The following is a 21,568-nucleotide window of genomic DNA, read 5'->3' as shown; positions in this document are numbered from 1 at the left end:
CTCTCTTCTAAAACTCGAAGCTGGATCTGCTCTCCCTTTTACATTAATTTGCAAAAAGTAGAGGAGGGGGGGGGGGAAGAATCTCCTCTTTATGTATCAATTTTTAAGGGGCCGGCTGGTCTCTAAATGCCAGGGCCGGTTCATTCTGTCCCATCCGCCACTGGCTGGCCCTAAAAATTGGGTCGCGTGTCAGTGCCAACAATGGCTCTCGTGCCATTTTGTCATTTCTTACCTAGGACAATAATATCGGACAATAGCTGAAGAAAAAAAAAGGGGCCATTAGTCGAAAAAATTTAAAAAGGAATAAATTTTCAACAAAAGGAATAATGGGGAAATTATTACGTTATATACTTTAGAGTTTTACTCTAGTACGAGCGCCGCTGGTGTAGTGGTATCATGCAAGATTCCCATTCTTGCGACCCGGGTTCGATTCCCGGGCGGCGCAGTCTCTGTTTTTTGTATCATTTTCGTTCCTTCTACTTTAAAAAAAAAAAAAAATGATTTAGAAAAGCTTCCTTTGATTTAGTTTTTGTAATAAATCTCTAGCTTGTTTGGAAAAAAATTCAAAGTAACACGTAACTACCTTGAATTATTTATGTCATAATGTGCAATGGATTTCGAATGAACGTGGTCATATAGGTGCAAAAACTAATAAGTTATAGGTAGAGTGCCACTTTTGAAATAAGTAGTTGCAGCTATAGTAAACTAATTGATAGAAGATTCTACAGAATCAGAAACTTATAAACAAAATAATTTAACTAACGATATCTGATATTTTTAAGTAACTTAAATCTTGAGGTGAAAAGAAAATTGTCATGTATTTTCATTAAACGTTACACGTAAAGACATTTTATGAACAGTTTTTTTTTACTTTGACACTTGTTTTTAGTACACGTTATTTTTCGATTGAAACATTTTACAGTCATGCAGTTGAACAACAAATAAATTAATTAAAATTTTTAATACGGAAAATGAAACTAGGTATTTTTTCGACATTCTTTCTTTTTTTGGGGGGTTTGGGAGAGGAGGGGGGGGGGTGTTTGTGCAATGAAAAGAATGAAGTTTTGTTAGTGAAAGTATTCAAGAATATTAAGGATGAAATATTTTTAATTTTTCATTTCGTGTGTCATAGGGGGAAGAAAATCGAGAATTGTAAAAGTTTATTCAAATGAAAAAACATATCTTTGCTCATTTATTACGTAAACTTATTCATATCATTTTTCGCGTTTGCATTAGTTTGTGTTCGAAACAAAAATAATAATAATAAAAAATAAAAAAAAAACTCTTACTTAAAAATTCAGAGGAAAATAGAAAAGCAAAGTTCAAATCATTGATAAATTGGAAACATTGTTTCACTGGACATATGTTTTTGAATACTAATTATCGAGTTAATTATTATTATATGCATTGTAGTTGACGAGTCAAATTAATTCCTCTTTTAAGTGCCACAAGTACACAATAGATGGCAGCACGAAATTGCTCTTGAATTTCTTGATGCTCTAGTACCGATTTTCAAATGTGTGCTTTCGCCCTCTGGTGGACGATTGATATTTTAAAATATTGCGAGCGATGAATAGCAATAATAATTTTTTTTTTCCGATGCAAATTTGTAGTTGGAGAACGGATGAATTTTTCATCAAAAATATATTTGGGTTGTTCACTGGCGTATCTGCATCAAAATTGGATGTGGACAACTAAATTTTGCAACGTCCAAGATTTAAATTAAAACTAAGAGTAACATTTGAAATAAATAAAATAAAAGAAAAATTAATCGTATTCTCTTATATGGAAAATCTATATCAAATCAAACAACCGAATGTGGCTTAGAACTTCGACATCAATTTCAACATTTTTCAGTAATTATTTGATTTATAGGCAGGAGCGGATACAGAAACGTGTTTTGGAGGGGGCCCGAAAAATTAAATAGCACTTTTTTTAGGATCCCTTCAGTCCAATGAATATATTTCATCAAAGTACATAAATATTGTGCACTAATTTGAATGTGGACGTAAAAAATCTTTCACGTTTCAAGCCAAATACTAAGCCCAATATACCGAGATGATATACAAAATGAGGGGTTTTAACATTATCATAATGATAAAAAACACGAGGGCAAAGTTATTAAAGAAACCCATATCTCAGTTGAGTTTTTGAACATTAATTTTCGTAAATAACTTCTTCGATCGAAATAACTCTTTTAGGCACGCCTACACATTTCTTAAAAAATGTTAATTATTGGTGCAAGAATTTTTCAAGGGTTATTGATTAAGAGATGGATTGTTTCCATGAAAGAAGAATTAATGGACGAATCGCGATACTACTTTCCCTACTTGAATTCGAAAGTAGTGAGTTAAATGTATTCTGCTACTCTGACCTCTGACTCCATTACCTCTTTAGCAAACAAAAATGCTTCTATTCAAAATTTGCTATGTGTGTTTTGTGCTCTTTTTAAATAATTATTTTTGAAAAAATGCTATGGAGAAGTCAATTAAAAAGTAACAACTAAAAGAGTTAAGTGGATTTATCCTTTTGGGAGAGGGGGGGGGGGACTGAATTCTTCCTAAAATTCGTTGTTGTTTATAGAACAATTTATTAGAATATAATCATTGGCGTCGTTGGATAAAATTTATGGGGGGGGGACTATTTTAACACTGATATTTTCAATTCATATATATATATATATATATATATATATATATATATATATATATATATATATATATATATATATATATATATATATATATATATATATATATATAAGGGTGATCCAAAAGTCAAAACAACCTTTAAAAATGAATAATTTCATAACGAATGAAAATAAAAAGATTTGCACTGAACGAATTCAAAAGAAGCCGGGTTTTGTATTGCAACGAAACAAAAATAGTTCTGTCTTCGACCAACAGATGCCGCTATAGCTTTTCCTTTCTCCATAATTTTTATAATACAGTTTAAATAACAGTTTCTCAACTATGGACAGCATTTCGAAGCATAGAAGTTTCCCCTACCATTACCTGCTGCCGTTAATCCTTTTTATATCGCTTGTTTCTTTGCGTGATCCTAGATTAGAACTCCAACAGCGCCATTTATTGGTCGGCAAATGAATTATTTTCGGTTTTGTTGCCAGAGAAAACCCGGGTTCTTTTCCATCAGTTGAGTGCAAACCACATGTTTTTACCTTAAGTCGTTTTCGAATTATTCATTTTAAAAGTTGGTCCTGACTTTTTGATCGTCTTCTATGTATCTATAGGTAGATAGTTTGATGGATACTATAGATAAAATATAAAACTCTTAAACTTTACATCAGGCGACGGTAAATTCTGAAATTTCTAGGGAATGGAAGACACCGCCCCACCATCACTGGTACAGAAGTAAACAACCCGGATCTTCCTTCTCTCTAGAGTGCAACAGAGCCTCCCAAACTGCTCTCAAGATTGAAAAGCGGTCACATTAAAAGTCTTTCCTTTCGTGAAGTCGAGAAGGTTTATACTCTTTGTAGAAAATGCCAAAATCAGCAGGCATCTCCAGAACATATCAAGAGCTGCTTAGGACTTGTAGGGGAAGATCTTTACTCCTTTCCCCTCCTGGTACGTATTGGATTTCTTAACCCGGGAGAACTCGCGGCAGTGGCGTACCAAGACGGATGGGGGCCTGGGGCGCTACTCGGAATGAGGGCCTATCTGGTATTGAAACTGAAGTTTCTCAAACTATGTCTTAGTACCATATATTACAGTAATTACTTTAAGTGGTACATTTTTACATATTTCAGGTAGTGTTGGTTTGATTTCGGACACTATTGTAAATACCACAGTAAAACACATGGTTTTAAGTGAAATTAAGTAAATACTATATTTTTAATAAAATTGTGCTTTGTCAGAAAATATCAAAAACAGAAAAAAGTCTTAAAATTATATTGTATCCTAAAAATTTATTGCATCTGAACATCCAAGTATATATTTAAAAACATATAAAACAAATTAAAGCAGCTAATTCTAATCTAGTTGTATAGAAGTTGCAATTCTTCATTACAAAACTCAATTAGTACTCATAAATTGAAATATTTTTTAAAAATATTAGTAACTACATTTTGCTGACCTTTTATGCATGTGTAAAAATGAGAGCATTCAAAATATAGAACCGATTTCTAAAGCGAAGAGAGAATCGAGTATAGAATGGATGGGAAGAGGTATTATGCAGTCAGGGTCAAAAGTCCCGAAGGATTGACCAATTAAACAGTTTTATTCTGTCGAAAGGGGCATAGCAAAAAGGAAGTCCCTTTTGCTTGAGTCAGAAGGGGTCCGTCTGATTTGCTCTTAGAAGTTATAGCTTCGGGCAGAAGACGAAACTTAAAACCACAGAAGTGCAGCTGGTAAAAAAAAAAAATTTATCTGGCTGATTCTTCCAACGCCACAAAGGATAGACAACTGCTCATTTAGGAATGGATTTTCTTGGTTATATGTTTGAATTTGGTTTCAAAAGACTAGACCATCGTAGTCTTAATACACAAAACAAAACATAAAACATATATTTTAGCTGTATACTGTAATGATCAAAAATTATAAACGTGCATCTGTTATGCATTCGTTTTTTTTTTATTTTAAATTGTTTGAAAAAAAATGCATAAAACTTTGCTGAAAGCACTTAACGAAATAAAAGCAAACGATTTTAATAGGTTTGGTTAATTTAAAAATTTGGGGCCCCCCTTAAATTCGTGGTCCAAGCGCTCATGTGCCTTTGTACACTAGGATGGGTCACTGTGAAAAAAAAGTCATATTTAACAAAATTTATGATATATACTCGCATATATAGGTAACTGATTAATATTTCTAATCGTGATGTATATGACAGGTCTATTGGAAAAAAATAAGATACAATTTCGGGGCCTATGTCAAAGCGGGGTTGGTGGGACATAATTTGCCCTCTCTTTGTTTAGGCAAGAGGCACTGAGAAAATATTCATTCTACATAAAAAGACAACTTTTTATTTGTCTAAACCATGACATAACGCAGGTCTGGCGAAAAAGAAAACGAATTAAAATTTTGGGGCCTATGTCAAAGCGGGGCCTGGGTATCATGAACCCTCCATTGATCCCGATGAGGAGTCACTGTGAACAAATATTTGTTCTTTAAAAAAATTATGATGTATTAAGCCAACTTGTTTAAGCATTCAAACCATGATATGCGACAATATTGGTGAAAACCAAAAATTGAAATTTAGGGGCCTATGTCAAAGCGGGGCCTGGGGCGGACCGCCCCCTCCGCCCCCCCCCCTTCGGTACGCCACTGACTCGCGGTACTTTTTGTCACACGAACACTAGCGGGGGACTCCGTAGGCCCGGAGTGGTTATTTCAGTAAATTAAGTTTGCAAAATAGAAAAAAAAAGGTGTTTTCAACACTGAATTATAAATTGATAAACAGCCTCTATAATATGTTTTAAAAAGTAAAGTTTAAGAAAGTTTTATGAGACATAAATCTAAATCTTCTTCTGAGCATTACTGATGATCGCTTTACTGTTCGGTGTCAACTTCTTCTTCATCATCTTCATTAAGGGAGTTCTCATCAGTTGAAACCTCAACCAAAAAGGTCTGGAACCTCTTCATTTCATCTTTGTAGCTTAAATAGCGATGCATTTCACAACCTCTTCCTTTACATTCACAATCTGAAATGAAAATGAAAAGCGTGAGCGTTCGCTCCGGGCCTCTGAGGTCCAAACCGGAATTTTCTGGGGAAAAGTGGGAATGTACATTCCTGAAAAGCATGTGGTCAGTATGTAGGTCACCTCGAACGCAGCTACTGTGGACCTCATTCATTTCCGTTGAATGGGTGATTTTTGGCAGCGTAGTTTTGTAATGACCGGGCCTGAGAGGCTCGATGCGAGTTCTCCCGGGTCAATAGTCTTATAAACAGGAACCTTGTCTGACTCCGTCAGACGGTCTGAGGATAAGCCACAACAACAACAATTCTTAAACTTTGAAAGTGAATGTTTCTTCTAAACCAAATTTAAAGTTGTGTGTTATGCCTTATAATAATTCTGCCCTTAAAGAAAAATTATGTTTTCAGTTTCATGGTTTCAAAAAAGATATTTAACTTGCTATCAGCGATCTATGCAAAACTGTCAGTTTACACCTTATCATAACAAAGTTATAAACGCCCTCAGATACCGTCCTAGATAATCAGCTTAGTGAAGCAAGTTTACTTAAGCAAATAGCATGCATATGTGAGCTGAATATCAATAGAAGATAATGAAAACATTTTTAAACTATACAACCTGACAAGTTGTAACTTCAATTTAATATCACGTCGTATATCTACAGCTTCGTATGACAAGCAATGAAATTCCCTTTATTTAATTAAGTAGAAACTCGGCACTGAATTATTTTCGATCACAATGCCGCATCGGATATTTTAGCTAAATAAATATTTCATGGTAATGCCTGATTTTTAATTAAGCTAATTACGATCAGGGAGCAAGACACATTACCCATGCAGACAAAGTGAGTTGAATACTAATTATTTGATAAACCTGTAATGACGTTAATATTTCGAAAGGAGAACGGAGAGAGCATATTGAAGTTCGAACCCTGGGGGGTTTGGATTTTATTGAGTTATGTAATGAATAATAAGAGACATGATGTTATTGCGTAGTAAATTATTTATCCCAACGCTTTATCTCATTATTGTTTACGAATCCGGCATTGTATACACAAGTTAACGCGAGTTGTTTCCAAGTTTGGAATAGAAGCTTCTTGTACTTCAGAGTTCAAGTAACAAGTTTTTAATGTCCGAAATAGTATTAGGTCTTGAGCACAGTTCCATCGGTTGTTCTTTTTCGTTATACAGTTCAACGTCGTTTATCCGGACTAACTAGGATCAAAGCAATCCAGGTTGTTGAAAATCCAGGTAGTGCGGGAAATAACTTATACACATCCTTAAATACCGTTCAATAGGTTTAAAAACCATATTTTGTAAAAAAAAAAAAAAAAAAAAAGAATTCTTCACTAGTTTTTGAAAAATATCAAGACGGTTTGGTCACAGAATTGGTTCAAGCGTTCTGATTTAAACACGTGTGGTGAGAAAGTAATACAAACGGTTTATGTTTACTAAACAAACAAGAAGTTCCGTCTTGAACTAAACGAGCCTACTTTCCCGTATACCCATACTACTTTCTAGTACCTGATCAATATTCTCAAAAATAGCTAAAATCGCAAATTGTTTCAAACATATTTTTTAAATATTTTAAGCTGATTTCTAGGAATAAAATATTCTTCACTCATTCAAAAAATTAGATGCGTAAATAAATAAATAAATAAATAAACGAACAAATAAAATAGCTGACCTTTTAAACAAAGCACTTAATAAACTTTTTTCCGTTAAAAAAATTCCTTAACAGCTTTCAAAACGAAAAAATAATAATTAAAATTAATAAGCTTATTAAAATAAATACTTCATGTCAAAAAAAAAAAGTTTCTTTTTCCCCTGTTCAAAAATAATTTTTTAAATGAATTAATGCACTTACCAAAATAAATAAAAACAATAAAATGTCAACTTAAAGAACTAATTTTCATGTCAAAAAAAAAAAAAAAAAAGAAATCGTCTGCGCATATCTTTATGTAGAAACATAAATGACTTCGAGTTTTTCCGCCGAAAACTGAATACCTAAACTAAAACTTTAGCATGAAAATAAAAACAAGTCATATTTACAATAATTATTTCACAGTTAAAATCATAGCTGCGGAGTCGGAGTCGGAGTCAATCTCATTTTGAGAGAAAGGAGTAGGAGTCGAATATCTAAGAATCGGAGTCAGTCATTTGTCCTCCGTGTATAAATTTTTGCCGAAGCTACGAAGTCAGAGTCGAAGTCGGAGTCCGACTAATTGTCGGGCACAGGAGTCGGAGTTGGAGTCAGGTGCCCCTAAATTTTCGGAGTCGGAGTCTGGAATTTGTCGTCAAGAGCTATTTCCAACAAAATTTGTTTGAAGTAAATCCGCCTTCAAGTACGGAATCAGCATTGACTTTCAGTTTCCTCGTAGGCATTAATGTTAAGTGATTCGAACCGTTCAAAATTCAACGGGAAATTGTTCAAATCAAAAAGATATTTTATATACAAGTTTTTCATCAAAAGCTTTTTCCTACAAAGTTTGAAGCAAATTTCCCTCACAGTTCGGAATTGCCTTGAATTTCCCCGTAGGCGCTAATGTTAAGTTTTTTTGAACTATTCAAAATTGAACAAAAAATAGTTCAAATCAAAAAATGAAATGTAGGAATGAGGTGTCCTCGCCGAGATTTTTCGAACAAAAAAAAAATTTGTTCGAATCGGACTATTCACTCAAAAGTTATTGGGGGGGGGGGGGAGCAGACAGACAGACCGACAGACATTTTTCCCCACCTCAATACCCTACTTTCCAATTCTTAATTTTTCAAAATGTATTTAATTATTTTTTTTTATTTTTGACTTTTTTTTTGTTTTTTGAAACATTGCATGCATTAAGCCTTTTTTCATGCTTTTTTCGTCTTTCTCTGACTTTTACTGAGAAAGTAGGCTAAAAAGGAGCTTTTATTGTTCTTTCCAGGTGACCTGAAATAGACTGACTTTTCAAAAATTTATAACAGAAAAACGGTTAATAAAATAAATAAATAAATAAATAAATGAAATAAATAAAAAATCCTGCAGAAAATTCGTATGGTGGGCTGTAAGATTTTTCGAAGAAAAGTTCCAAATTTTAGTTCAAAATTTCTCCAATAGATGGCGCTGCATATAGTAAGACTTTAAATAAAGCACAGATAGAAAATTGTATCATAGGTACTTTTTCAAAAAATGTTTGTAATGGGCAAAATTACGTGATAATATTTTCAAAATATCTACCATCGGCGACAATCACATGTCGCAATCGGAAAAAATTTCGGCGAATTTCAATCCTTCCCTTTTAATTTACGGGGTTACTATATGAAGCGCCATCTGTTTAAAATATTTTAAGTTAAAATTTAGAACTCATTATGGGAAAATTTACGGCCCATCATATGAAATTTCTGCAGGATTTTTTTTTTTTTTTGAGCAATCACGATTGCTTATTGCTTTCATTTGACTGTTTTTGGCGTTCCTATGATTTTATTTTCCCATCAGCATCCTCTGCAGCATCACCGTCGACCGGCTCCTCACGACGCTGCTGCTCTAGCGAAAGCTGTCTCAAGGTTGCGTCCATATCCTACACACGCACGCATAGATACAAACACCTACACACACACACACACATATATACATACATACACATACACACCACAAACACATACACACAATCATACATACAGACCCCTACACATACACGCACACAAACACATGCATACAGACACACACCCACAGATACCCCCCCCCCCCCACACACAACTACCCATACATTCATGCCTGGACACAAACACACATGCCTACATACACGCACACACACAAACACATTCGTGATTGCGAAAAACATAATTTGAATGCAAGATGTCAAAATTCAATTTTTTTTTTGAGCAATCACGATTGCTTATTGTTCTCACTTGACCGTCCTTGATGTAACGGTTCCTTTTTCAGCTTGGACCAGGGGCCTCTGCAGCACCCCCGCCCGCCGTCCTCCAGGCGCGGCTGTCCCCCGGTCCTGAGCTATCCGCTTCTCATGGTCGGAGGTGTCCATGTCCTACACACACGCACACTCACACACATACAAACACACGACTTCACACACTCCTACACACTCATGCCTGCACACAAACACAAACACGCTTGCCTACATACACACACACACGAACGCCTACACACACACACACGAACGCCTACACACACACACGAACGCCTACACACACGAACGCCTACACGCACACGCGCGTACACAACACTCACTCACCCACATGCATACATACACTTACACACGCACGCACCCACACACATGCGCCTACACAAACACACACACTCGTGATTGCGAAAAACATAATTTGAATTCAAGATGCCAAAAATTCAAATTAATATATATATATATATATTTTTAAAATCATTAACCGTTCTCCTGTTATAATTTTTTTTGAAAACAGTCAGTCTATGTCAGGACACCCTGTATATTTAACGGTAAGTAACACCCCTCCCACTGCATGACTTTTCCAAGACATCCCGCTTCCGACAATAGGAGACTGCTGTTACGTTCTTATTAGAACTCATTAGTCTGGATTTGTGAATAACCGAGTAGGAGGCAGATATCATATCATTGACTCTTAGAGTGCCAACTAAATTGTAGATATAGTGAATGTATCTCACCAGCGAGTGTCCATATCATGGCACGGTTCTACTCATGAAATTGAAGGAAAGCTTGGGTATTTAGCAGGAAGTTACCGCGCCTAAGCCAGGGCTAGGGCAGAACTACTTGCAATATACCAGACAGCCTATATCACATCCAGACACTACACTAATTCAAACTAATGAGTTCTAATAAGAACAAAACTGCTATCTCTGGATGTGATAACAAGACTGTCTGGTATATTGCATGTAGTGCACCTCAAAGCTGGGTTCTTGCTATCATAGTTTAATATTATCTGTGTTCACATTTTTTAAAAAATACTAACTTTATCCGAATTATCCAGCGATCCAGTAAGTGAGGTTCTTCGTACTTTTAACTGAACTTATGAAGGCACAGCTTTACAGCATTGGATGTTATATACATTGCATCATTTCGTTATTAGATAATGTAACGTTGGATAACGTTTATGTTCTGGGGTGGGGAACTATTTCAATGTAGTTGATGAATTCCTTAAATGTATCTAAACTATAATGTTAATATTAGCACGTATTTTAGTGACATAGGCTGTGGGGGAAGTTTGTTGTGTATGAACTAGATGTACAGGGTGTCGTGAAAAAGACTGACTGTTTTCAAAAATTTATAACAATAAAATGGTTAATGATAAGAAAATGATTTTTACAGAATATTCATGTGCTGGTCGTAAGTTTCGTCCCACAAAGTTCCAAAATTAGATCAAGAATTTTCCAATAGATGGCGCTGCAGATTGTAAGACCGTAAATCAAAGAAAGACAGATAAATTACATCAGAGTTTTCCGAAAAATGTTTTTAATAAACAAAATTTCGCAACAATATTTTCAAAAAGCCTGCCGCTGGCTGCAACCACACCTCGCAATCGGAGGAAAAATCGGTATTTCAATAATTATTTTTGAATTAGAGGCTTACTATCTGCAGCACCATCTATTGAAAAAATTTTGAACTAAAATTTGGAACTCTGGGAGACGAAACTTACGGCGTACCACATGAATTTTCAGCAAAAATTATTTTTTTATCACACCAATTTCCTGTTAAAAATTTTTGAAATAATTTATCTTTTTCAGGACACCCTGTAAGTATAACTTAATATGTTTTATCAATGACCACTTTAAGTCTATTGAAATAAATCAAGTTTAATTATAATGAAGTTTTCGACTAAAATTTTAGATAGCTATTTCGCATAATGACAAACTTTTCGTATAGAATTCCGTAAAAGCCTTCCAACGCTTCACTGAAAGTAATCTCTCGTTAGAGGCGTCCCTTGTGTGATGAAGTAATGTTAAAAAGTTTATTTTCTTTTATTAAGTTACCACATCTTCCCCTTGACTTCTTATGTTGCTGGAAAAGCTGTTCGGACTAAATTCAGAATATTTTGGTTCATGAGTTCAAAACAACTTTTTAAGATTTAGAAAACGTGAAAATTTAAGGAATTTAAAAAACTAAAAAAACACGCTCTCGTAGCAAAATGAACTAAAAAGTGAAAAATAATCTTTGGATGATAGTAGTTGACCAATCACTTAATTTTAATGTAATACAAAAAAGCGTGGGGTGCTTTCTATTTGCATTTTTTGCTTGGACAACAAATGGAAGAAATTCAAGACAACTGATAAGAAGCCCCCCACGCTATTTTGTATTACATTAAAATTAAGTGATGGGTCAACTACTATCATCCAAAGATTATTTTTCACTTTTTAGTTCATTTTGCTACGAAAGCGTGTTTTTTTAGTTTTTCAAACTATTATTTTATTTTTCTGTTTTTTAATCTTATGTTGAAGAATTATCAGGCAAAGTTTTTTTTTTTTTTTTTTTTTTGCGGTATATGAAAAATTTAATCAGATTGGGACTTAATTGACGAAATTATTTATAAAACGAGTGCGAGGTAATATCTTAAAGTTAAGACAAGGGCACCCCGATGGGAAGCTACTGTGAGTCATCTATGTATGTTTGCGGAAATCATCTGGATTTGGTAAAGTATTTATATTATTTTGAAAATTTGAGATGCATTTGAATAAAAGTTTTGTTCAACAATGGTCTGATCAGCAATGAATTTCCAATTGAAGGCTCACCTAAATTTTGGCATGAAATTAGTTAAAAACAATTATATTTGATGTTCTAATTATCTTGGAACATTGGAACAAGTTTTGTCGGATGCAGAAAAATTAAAAGGTTTTTTATAGATATTTTTAAATAATTTTTGAGAGCATTTTTTAATGTATTTTTTAAAATTTTTCCTTTTTCACATTGTTGGATTTATGGCAAAATATTGATTAAAATTGGAGGAAACTAACAATTAAAAGAGTTAATTAATTAATTTGATTATAGAATATTTCATTGTCATCGGGTCTGAGGTCGCGTGCCAAATTTCAAAAGAATCCGATCGCAGGATGTGGGCGAAATTTGAGCTGCAAGATTCCGTTACAAGATACATACATACATACATACATACATACAGGTGAAGCTAATAAAAGTGTGTTAAAAAAGTTTTCTCTTTATAGTAAAATAAAAGTAAGGTTTCAAAGAAATTCTGGAAGGAAGGCTGTGGCCGACCTACGTCCAGGAGACCCCATAGCACCTACAGCCTTGAGATTTTGTACAAAATTGCTTCGAACCCTGGGGGTATGCACCTGGGGTTTTATTTTTTAAAATTCGAATTAGTTTTTTAGTAATTTATTTTTTAAGCTCAACTTTCGCGTAAATTGCCTATTAATGCCTATTAAAGGGGAGAAAAATTACTTGAACGTATTAATATTACATATCGTTGGTAAGGGTAGAATTTTCCTCGTTCTACGCAATTTGTTTCGTTGCTTTAACTTAAATACGGCAGGGGGTTTTTACTCGAAATTTTTTAGGCTTGGCAAAAATTTAGGCACTACTTTCTTCATTAAATCTATCAGTTAAAACAAAGAAATTGTTCCACAGTTTTTTTTTTTTTTTTTTTTTGACGCCACTGGAAAGAGCGGCTTCTTTTTTACTTCAGATCTAACTCGATCTGTGGTGGAAAAACTGGGCTTCTATATCCAAAATAAAAAAGTTTCAAGCCTTTTTAAATCAAATTCGAATAATTTCATATCCATTAAAATTATTGATGTTTAATTTTAGGTGCCATAGTTTAGTCTTTTCGATTCGCTTTTTTCTTTCTTATTGAAACTTTAATAGTTTCGATTTTAACGGAAAATCTTAGGCTCAATTCAATTCAAGCCCTGAACTAAAAAGCAAAATATATTACTAGAGACACGAATTTGAAAGCAACTTTTCAAACGTACAAAACTGTAGTTTTGCAATGCTCAGGAGCCCCTTAGCCCTTACGGCTCTGCAAGTTGGTACAAGTTATTTTGAAACCAGGGGAAGGGGTGCTTTTTGTTCCAAAGGGAGCAATGCGTTTTTAATCTGTTTCTTTCTAATTGACGATTTAAATCTTTGCGAATCAAATAAGATTGCAAAGCAATCTTCGAGATTTAGTGTGCGTTAACGAGCAGGGGGCAGAGCCCCCAAGTTCGGAAAAAAAAACCTTATTAGTGGAAATAGATAACATGTGGCCTTCAAATACAGGTGTGACTCTAACATTCTGTGAAAATGTTCACTTCTAAGGGTTCTAAAGCCCTTAATATGACTGACATTTCGAGAAGTTTTACTGTAATAGTTGAGGTAAACCTAACCTGGCAGCATAGTAAGGGCTACGCAGATCCTAATCATGCATTGCGGCGCTGAGTAGTTGGGTTGCCCCATTAACCAAGCAGAAACAATGAAAGAGAAATGCAAGACAAAGAACTCGTTCTATGCAAGCGTTTCAATTATTATCTTTGTTTAATTATTATTACTAGTACTTGTAGTATTGAAGTGAAACTTTTTATGCGATGACTTTGAAACTTTGATGAGCAAACTCTTGTGTGACGGAAGTGAGGTAGTTGTTTTTTGTGCGACGAAAACTCGCACATGTGCTATGTCTGGCTTGCTTTCTTTCTTTTTCGTTCTCCGCTGTGTCTTGTACTGCGTTCAAGCGGGCTTGGCGATCGATTACTGAGTACAGCTGTTGGTTATCTACAGTAGAACCCCTATAACTGGAGAGGCCGACGCATCCGCCATTTTGGAGCAAGCGTACAATAGGGAAAGCTACCTTTATTGGCAATCATTCGCCAAACAGGGAACGAGAGAGTGGGAGAGCGAAGGTGAACATAGGCGAAATATTGTAAACAGTTGTCGTTGTTTCCAAACTGCCATTCACTACGCGGGCTATTAATTATTCATTTCTTTTTTCTTTCTGCATATGTTGTTTCCCATTTTTGAAAAAATATTTTTCTTCCGAAAGAGCGCGGTCGAAAATATAGCGTGAGTTACCTTTTTTTTTTAAAATTAATTTTGACTTATTTTCTCACTAAATAAGTCAATCATTTTTAAATATTTTTCACAGCAGTAAAAAGTCTGCATTCTTGCTTGTTGAAACTAAGGCAAAAGGAGAGCTGAGTTATCTGACAATTTGGTTCCGAGACTGTCGGAGGGACAAAATTAGTATTTCAACAAAAGCCTCGTTGCAGAAAACTGGTGACCAAACTTTTGATGTGTCTGTTGCCTGATGGATGTTAATTATTTCCTTCTGTAAATGAAGAGGATTTAACTGATACAAATTAAAACCAAATAACGTGTGAAAAAGAGATTTATTACAGTAAACATTTCTCGATGCATTTATGTTGAATTTGTGAGCTGAGTTGTCTTTCTAGCTTTACCTTAAGTGACATCTTATTCAACTTGTCATCAATTGTTTCAGAACATAGCCACCAGAGAATTTTATAGCGTATTTATAAACATTAGAAACAAGGCAGGAAGGAAAGCTATCTTGGAACCAAAATGTCGAATAAGTCGGCCTGTCCTTTTCAAAGGGTTCTACTTGAAGCAAGTCGGAAAACATATTTGCAAAAATACTCGATTTTAACGGGGAAAACGATGAAAAACTGTGGATTCCCGAAACGTTCCACGAAATTAATCAATAACGTTTCGGAGTATTTTTAGCGTTGAATTCTTACATTTTAGCGCTTTTTGCCGCAGTTGGGTTTAGTTTTTGAAACTTTTTTGTTTCATCTATAGAGCTCAAAGAACATTCTGTCCTTAAGCAATATGAAAATTACAGCAACAAATAGCAGCGCGATTGCAGTTCTCGCATTTTCGGACAGGCACAAGGGAAACGCGACAGCTCATCGTGGCACTCAAATGGTAAAGAAAGCAAGCATTGAAAATTAACTAAAAATGTTTCAGATGTTCACATATGGGGAAGTGAGAAGCAAAGGGATATAAGTGACAAAATTAAAAATTTGGAGATAAGTAGTAGAAATAGTAGGTGGACCTCTCCTCTGTCTTGGGGCAAGAGATAGTACTGGTACCTCTGGTAGGTGCTCCTATACAGCATGATTTTGAAACAAAATTCAATGAAAGCCTACCTGGGATGTTATCTTTAAACGCGTTTTAATCAAAACTTGAAAATGTCCAGTTACATCCCTTTGGCTCTCACTGCCTCATATGCTCCATGTAATGGTTGACCAAGTTTAATTGAATCTTTCGACCAAACTAAGAAAACCAAAGCATTCATAACTCCTATGCTTTTGTCTGAATACATTGCAATCAAAAGTTGAAAGGCAGTGGAAAACGAAATGAAATGGAATATTCCAACTGTATTTCATTAAGTACAAGCAAGCAAAGTAGACCAAACTCTTATTTCGAAGACTAAAGTGTGATGGTTTTGTGAAATACTGCTTGCCCCAAACAACTTCCTCCTTATATTTAAAAAAAAAAATATCTAAGAAGCAATGAAAGTTGAAGAAGATGTGAGACCTTCGAAGAATCCATTCTTTAAGTAACTTAAGAACAAATTACATACTATCTTGAAACTTGGATTGCAAATCCTGAGTTATCATATTTCCTTTGGTGGTTTTATGGTGAAAAAAAAAAGGACGCAAGCTAACCTTTGCCACTGCTTTTATTTCATTGTAGAAATGCCATATTATCTTGTGTTCAAAAATTGTGTCGTTAAAATTAATTTCTTTATTATTTAACCGTCAAGACTGAGATCCTTTCACATCTGCTCCAAACAATGTTTATCCCGTTTCACAGATGATCCAAAATAATTCAGCGTCATATACTACACTTATTGTTTCCACCAGTTTTTTTAAGTCGACGGTTTGATACATGAGCTGAAAATAATTTTGACAACCATCTGACTTCCCCACTCACAACTCTCATCTAACTTGTCTCTTTGCTGATGATACCAGCATTCTCACTAGCGACCATTGCCGTGGCTTTGCCAGACATCGTCTACAAAAGTATGTTAATGTCATTCTAGAATACCTTAACAAATGGAGGATCGCCATAAATGCCAGTAAAACGCAAGCTATTTGCTTTTACAATAACGACATCAAAAAATATCCTAAGCCCATCCAAGTTGGCGATGATATTATCCCTTACTCCAATACTGTCAAATACCTCGGAGTCCACCTCGACAAAAGCCTCACATTCAAACCTCACATTGATAACGTTATAAAAAAAGCTAACACTAAGATTGGCTATCTCTATGGTTTACTTAACAAAACAAATTCCCTTAGCACAAAAAACCGTCTCTTACTGTATACTACCATCATCAGACCAGCCCTTGTCTACAGTATACCCGCATGGGGGTATGCTGCCAAATCTAACATTGCAAAAATCCAAACAATTCAAAATAAGATTCTTAGGAAAATATTTAAAGCCCCTTGGTACGTTTCCAACGCTACCCTACACAATGACTCTGGAGTCAATCACATTACTGACTTCATCATTGACACCTCTACTCACTTCTTCACTAATCTTGAAAATCACACCAACCCCCTTATTCATGAACAGGTATTATATACCTTTAACTCTGGCGGGAAAAATCTCCCGTCTGACTCAATGTTTATTCATTATACTCTCTATTAGTCTCCTATACCAGGGCTAGCAACCCTAGTATAGCTAGTGACATTGTTCACTTGCTCCCCCTCGTGGGAGTTGCTGCAAACTGCCAGGTACGGTCTGGCAATTTGCTTTTCTCCAACTCTTGACTTCGTTCATGTAAATTTGTATATACTTCATACTTATTCTCAATGTCATGTTATTATTTATCCTAGTATTTCCTATTTATCCGGATTTTCATTATTCTTCTATTACACTGTCTCATCTCATGTTGTAAATATGTATATAGTGTGGCCCTGAAACGATTCCTTTTTTTTTTTTTCTTATTTTTCCTCCTCCCCCCCTCCCCTCATGACCTAACTAATGTCAACTCCATCACATCTTATCCTTCATACAGAGTAAAAGAGCTTCGCTCTGACTCAATATATTTATGATCTGTATCTGTATGATCTGACAACCATCTATTCAAAGAGTAACACTAAACCGTTTAATACGTGGGCGAGAACAAATGTGTCGCGCCTGCATAAACTGAAAACATTTGGTGACTGTGAAATTATGTCTTTTCAAACTAAGGTTGCCTGAAAATTCTCCGACATTTACCTATACGCTTCTCCCTCTTTTAATGGGTGGGTGGGTTAGTGTTGTTTTATACGTGTTTGTTTTCGCTGAATCGAATAAAACCATAGCCAAATATCATAAGTTTTTTTGCAAAAAAAAAAAAGTTTAAAAAAACAGAAACCCAACAACAGCAAAAAAATAAAATAAATAAATAAATAAAATGTAAGAAACAAGGTAGGTCCTATTTGGTATCATCGTCTTATTAAATAAAACAGGCCATTTTATATGTTAGATATTCCTATTTGTTTAGTTCAATTGAAACACTCTGTAACTTTCACATTAATCTTACTAACTATTACATGCGAAAGTTTGTATGGATGGAAGGATGGATGGATGTTAGTTGTTCTTTCACGCAAAAACTACTGAATGGATTTTAATGAAAATTTACAATAATACAGCATATGCATCAGAATAACATATACGGTTGTTTTCATCTCGTGATGGGGGCAACCCCCCCTCCCCCCATTGGAGGGCGATAAAAACCAATTTTCACATAAATTCGCTAATAAAAGGGTGAAAAAATACTTGCACATATTATCATTATTTGTCCATCGAAAGCGTTGATTTTTCTACTGAAGAAGGTAAACTTTTGTTGAAATGTAAAATTTTCCGCGAACTAAATTAGGCAAATCCATAAACAACAAGAAGTTTCAATATTGAAACTTCGAACAACGGTAACCCTATGATTGAACCAATTTTGCTTGGGCAACCCTATATCATTGGTTCTGTAATATTTTTACCTACATATTTTTATATAACTTATGTGGAAACTCGATGAGGGTAAATTACTCATTTTTTGGCAACCATTAAGCCCCTGACAGCCCTGGTTAGGGACCGGAGAAAGGTAAGCAACCTAACTTTAACGTTTTCTTTACAGCTTTTACTCTTTATGTATGACAACAATTTTTGAAAACTCGATGAGGGTAAATTTTTCTTTTTTGGGAACCTTTTAGCCCTTGGCAAACCCCGATTAATTCCATGCAACAGGTAGGCAACCTCACTTTCACGTTTTCTTTACGTTTTTACTCTTCATTTATGACATCAATTTCTAGACTCGATGAAGAGAAAATTATCTCCCTTCTTGAAAACCTTTTATCTCCTGACAACCCTTATTAGGGACCCGAAAAAGGTAGGCAACTCTACTTATGCGTTTTATTTCCACCTTTTACTCATTTATGAAAACAATTCTCGAACACTTGATGAGGTTTAATTACTCATTTTTAGGCACTTTTCAACCCCTGGCAACCTTGATTATTTCACATGAAAGAATTAGAAATTCTTACATTCGCGTTTTGTTTACAATTGCTACTCTCCATCTATGGTAACAATTTCTGGAAATTTGATGAGGGTAGGTCATGAGTGCAACAGAGCCTCCCAAACTGCTTTCTCAAGATTGAAAAACGGTCACATTAAAAGTCTCTCCTTTCGTGAAGGCGAGAAGGTTTTTACTCTTTGTACAAAATGGCAAACCCAGCGGGCATCTCCTGAACATATCATGAGCTTAGGACTTGTAGGGGAAGATCTTTACTCCTTCCCCTCCTGGTATTGGGTCAATAGTCTTATGACCCTTGTCTGACTCGGCCAGACGGTCTGAGGATATGCCACAACAACAACAACTCTTAAACTTTGAAAGCGAATGTTTCCTCTTAACCAAATTAAAAGTTATGTGTTATACCTTATGATAATTCTGCCCTTAATGAAAAATTATATTTTTAGTTTCATAGTTTCAAAAAAGATGTTTAACTTGCTATCAGCGATCTATGCAAAACTGTCAGTTTACACCTTATCATAACAAAGTTATAAACGCTCTCAGCATGCCGTCCTAGATAATCAGCTTAGTGAAGCAAGTTTACTTAAGCAAATAGCATGCATATGTGAGCTGAATATCAATAGAAGATAATGAAAACATTTTTAAACTATACAACCTGACAAGTTGTAACTTCAATTTAATATCACGTCGTATATCTACAGCTTTGTATGACAAGCAATGAAATTCCCTTTATTTAATTAAGTAGAAACTCGGCCCTGAATTATTTTCGAGCACAATGCCGAAAGTCGCATCGGATATTTTAGCTAAATAAATATTTCATGGTAATGCCTGATTTTTAATTAAGCTAATTACGATCAGGGAGCAAGACACATTATACATGCAGACAAAGTGAGTTGAATACTAATTATTTGATAAACCTGTAATGACGTTAATATTTCGAAAGGAGAACGGAGAGAGCATATTGAAGTTCGAACCCTGGGGGGTTTGGATTTTATTGAGTTATGTAATGAATAATAAGAGACATGGTGTTAAAGCGTAGTAAATTATTTATCCCAACGTTTTATCTCATTATTATTTGCGAATCGGGCATTGTATACATAAGTTGACGCGAGTTGTTTCCAAGTTTGCAATAGAAACTTCTTGTGCTTCAGAGTTCTAGTAACTCGTTTTTATTGTCCGAAATATTATTAGATCTTGAGCACGGCTCCATTGGTTGTCCGTACAGTTGCAAGGAGAGGAAAGAACCGGATTTATTCCCGGGAATAAACCGAGATTTTTGGAAAAGAAATTTTTAAATTCCCGGGAATTTTCAAATAATTTAAAGAAAGGAAAACTTTGTTTGGATTTTAACTTATTCCCTGCACGATTTGAAAGTTTTAATGGTTTTTTTCTGTTGTATCTGCAAGTTACCTAACATTTTCTCTAAAAAAATTATACTAAATAAACTGTTTAGCTACCATGAACTGATTTTTTTTTTAAATTGGTTCGCAATAAAATATTTAACCGATAGAATATTGAAATTTTTTTTCAATACTACCAATCTGTAACTAATTATAAAATGACTTATTTGTATAATTATAATTAGCACTCTCTTATATTTTCACTGAGATAAGACATATCATTCTACGTAAGCAAGGGTTGCTTACATAATTATTTGTGGACATCAACCAATAATGTAAATTTCTTAAAAACAAAAAAAAAATTGCACATTTAATACTGAGAACATAAAAGATTTTTTAGCAATGACATCATCTGAAAAAAATACACACCCAGAATCAACGTGGAAAAACATGGAGAATGTTAACTTCCAAAATTCCCAATGTTCCCCAAAGTTCCGAGATTATTCCCCAAAATTCCCGGGTTTATTCCCGTAGCTCTAAAACTGAGGGTTTTTTGCATTTCTAGTTTTTCGTTATACAGTACAACGTCGTTTATTCGGACTAACTAGGATCAAAGGCAATCCAGATTGTTGAAAATCCAGGTAGTAAGGGAAATAACCTATACAAATCCTTGAATACCGTTCATACGTTCATTAGGTTTAAAAAAACATATTTTGTAAAAAGAAAAAGAATTCTTCACTAGTTTTTGAAAAATATCAAGACGGTTTGGTCACAGAATTGGTTCACTGCGTTCTGATTTAAACACGTGTGGTGAAAAGGTCATACAAATGCTTTGTCTTTACTAAACAAAAAAGGAGCGTTTATTGTACTTACAGGGTGACCTGAAGCAGACTGACTGTTTTCAAAAATTTATAACATTAAAACAGTTAATGATAAAAAAAATAAATAAATAAAAAAATAATAATAAAAAAAATTCTACAGAAAATTCGTATGGTGGGCTGTAAGTTATTTTCGAAGAAAACGTTCCAAATTTTAGTTCAAAATTTTTCCAATAGATGGCGCTGCAGATAGTAAGACTTTAAATCAAGTATAGATAGAAAATTGTACCATACTTTTTCAAAAAATATTTTTAA

At 34.6% G+C, this 21,568-nt stretch overlaps 1 non-coding gene across 1 annotated transcript; it reads left to right on the top strand.

Annotated features, from left to right (window-relative positions):
- Positions 1-374: 374 nt before the first annotated feature.
- Trnag-ccc (transfer RNA glycine (anticodon CCC)) lies at positions 375-445 on the top strand. Its single transcript has one exon. It is a non-coding gene; the product is annotated as a tRNA-Gly (tRNA).
- The last annotated feature ends 21,123 nt before the right edge of the window (positions 446-21,568 follow it).

This window comes from Uloborus diversus, chromosome 8 (assembly GCF_026930045.1).
Source record: "Uloborus diversus isolate 005 chromosome 8, Udiv.v.3.1, whole genome shotgun sequence".
Taxonomy (NCBI): Eukaryota; Metazoa; Arthropoda; class Arachnida; order Araneae; family Uloboridae; genus Uloborus; species Uloborus diversus.
Note: the sequence above shows the minus strand (reverse complement) of the source record. Positions and strands in the feature narration are given on the sequence as shown.